The sequence below is a fragment of the Sinocyclocheilus grahami genome, unplaced genomic scaffold (assembly GCF_001515645.1).
Source record: "Sinocyclocheilus grahami isolate Dianchi unplaced genomic scaffold, SAMN03320097.WGS_v1.1 scaffold192.1, whole genome shotgun sequence".
Lineage (NCBI taxonomy): Eukaryota > Metazoa > Chordata > Actinopteri > Cypriniformes > Cyprinidae > Sinocyclocheilus > Sinocyclocheilus grahami.
The window spans coordinates 494,372-497,107 of record NW_015505371.1 but is presented as its reverse complement, the minus strand read 5'-3'; positions in this window follow the sequence as shown (position 1 = coordinate 497,107).

Below are 2,736 nucleotides of genomic sequence, written 5' to 3'. Positions count from 1 at the left end.
AGCAGCGGATCTAGCGGGTGAGGACCGAGAAAAGGACGAGCCCGTCTCGGATCCCTCCGCTAAATCCACCTGTGAAACAATCACTGCAAAACCATTTCACTTGCACTCAAAATCAAACGGTGCTCTCAGATCACACACACACACGAGTCAATAAAGAAAACACTACAGAGCATTCATTAGACACTACAGAGAAAAATGGAGAACACAGCATCCAGAACATTACAGAAAAAAGTCTATTGTATTGAGTAAATTATTTTGCAATTCTGTAAAAAAGTACAGTAATTGCAACTGAGTAAGGTGAATATATTGTATAGGCCTACTGTATGTACTGCAAGAATAGTATTGTGCTGAGAATTGAATAGTACTGAATGTTTGTATATATTCAACGCTTGGATACTACAAAAATACTGCAGTCCAACTGCAAAGGCCAAAAAGGTCAAATAAAACTCTAAAGGAATGGCACGTTACAGTACCATTCAGATCTAAACAAAAAGTTGTGCAATTGTAAAATCAGGGTCAATGAGAGATTCATTCTGTCTCAGCATCATGTCTTTGTGCTTGAGTCCGGCCTGAGGACTTTGTCCACATCACAAGTTATGTAGTCTTTTTTGCTAGACAAAGCAAAAAAACCCTCTGGGCTGACAGATCCAGCCTTGATAACACTCTCTAAATCTTACTCTTTCTCTCCTCATCCTCTTCTTTCACATCCTCCACTTCTTACATGTACTCTTCCTCCTCTCCTTCTCAGATTGTTTCCATCTATTGTTCGTATTATCATTCAGTCACCTGTGCCACTTGTGCACTCTGAACTGGCTCATATTTTGTATAGTTGGTTTGATCACATCATTAGAAACAAGAGTGAACAATTTTGAATCGTTGTGTGCAAACGATGACAACTATGCTTTAGTTGTGTTTAACTTTTGCCGCTTGTGTTTAGCATTTTGCAGCACAAATGCATCACAGTGTGACAAGTGTTTAAGTGAATGAGAATGTGTTTAGAGTTTTGCAAAAAGAGTGCATGAGATTTGCAAATAGAGCCTAACTGCCTGAACGTGTTTAAGGTTTAGCAGAAAGAGTGCTTTATTCGACAAATTGGTTTAAGCTGGTTCAGAGATTGAGAATTTGGTTCAGAGATTGGGGTTTAGTGTTTTACCAATTCAGAAAAACTGTAATGAGTATGTCAGATTAATTCTGACACTCTCTAAACCTGATGCTCAGGAGTCTAACCTTTCAAGAGCAAAATTAAAATCCATCCCATCACTCATTAGGTATGTTAATACATGCAAACGAATGGATGCCATGTGTTTGACCCTACCAAGGACATTCTCTGTCCGCATCTCAGAAAGGTTCTCTGCTCATCTGCCTTTTTAGAACAATTCTATTCCTGATATAAATTAAATAGAAATTACATTAAGTATTCTTACTGAAATTACACTAAATTCAATACTTCAAACTACATGCTCTATATGAGCTAACTGTCTATTTGTGTTCAATATCATCTTACCATCCGCAGAAGAATATTAATAGAAGGAAACATTTTTATACCTGAGAATAAGGATATATCTCGTTCTCAGTGACATGCTCTGACATTTCATTAAATCAAGTATAGGGCTTAAGAACTGAACAGACATATGCAACTACACTGATTGGTGTAGTAACAATTTCCCCATATAATTACAAAGAAACAGCAAGTAACACATTAAATGAAATGTGAAAATTTCCAAAATGCACTGAAATAGCATTTTCTTATAAACTGTACGACAATATTTTTTATTTGCAACTTCACACAGTGTACTGAAATGTGGGATTTTAAAAGAAGGATGTAAGTAAGTAAGTAAGTAAATAAATAAATAAATGTATTATTTGTTTGTTTGCTTGCAGTTGTTTATTTATTTAAATTAATTGTATCCATTAAAGGGCCTCTCAAGAATTATGATACACTGAAATGTTTTTTCAAGAATGTAATGTTTTACATATCATGCAATATCATGCTTTTAATATATATATTTTTAATAGAATTTGCTTTTTGTATACTAATACACTTTCTTTCTCTCTTCATTGTTTAATTCTCACGTAGATTTACCAGGTAGGCATATAACCTATCACCTTTCTCATGTTTGATAGAGGCTCATAATAAAATATATTTATAATGTTGTGTGTAATATTTTATACATTTGTGTGGAAGACACTGTTGTTCTTCCAATGTAAATAAAAAAGTATTTTTAGATAATATTAATGATAAAAATAAGTGTAGCATGATTAACGCATTTCTGGTTTGGTGTTGATGAAGTGCTGCTTTGAGCCTACCTGTGACTAGTGTTGAAGAAGTGACAGTCTGTGTGCGTGTTCAAGGGGGCGCTATTGCTCTAGTTGATGATGCTGTGACTGAACGTGATGAAGCCCTGCAAAAAGTTTGAGCAGGTCGTGAAGAATACAACCTCACACAATCAGCATTTTATTTGTAAAAGTTTCAGACATGAAGCAGCGACGTTTTAAAAATGCAGCAGTCACTCACACGTGCAGTTTGAAGTCCTTAAAATTGTATTTACATGCGGAAGAATGCGAAATAGCAATATGTATATTGCCGCGCTGTCTGAAATGATTCTGCATCCCACTGTCGCTCAGCACTGTGATCGGCTTGTATGTGCGCGCATCCAGGTGTTGACAGAGAAACCTAGTAAGAGTCGGTGAGGAGGGAGAGGGTGTGTGTGTGTATGAGAGGGAGAGAGGGAGAGA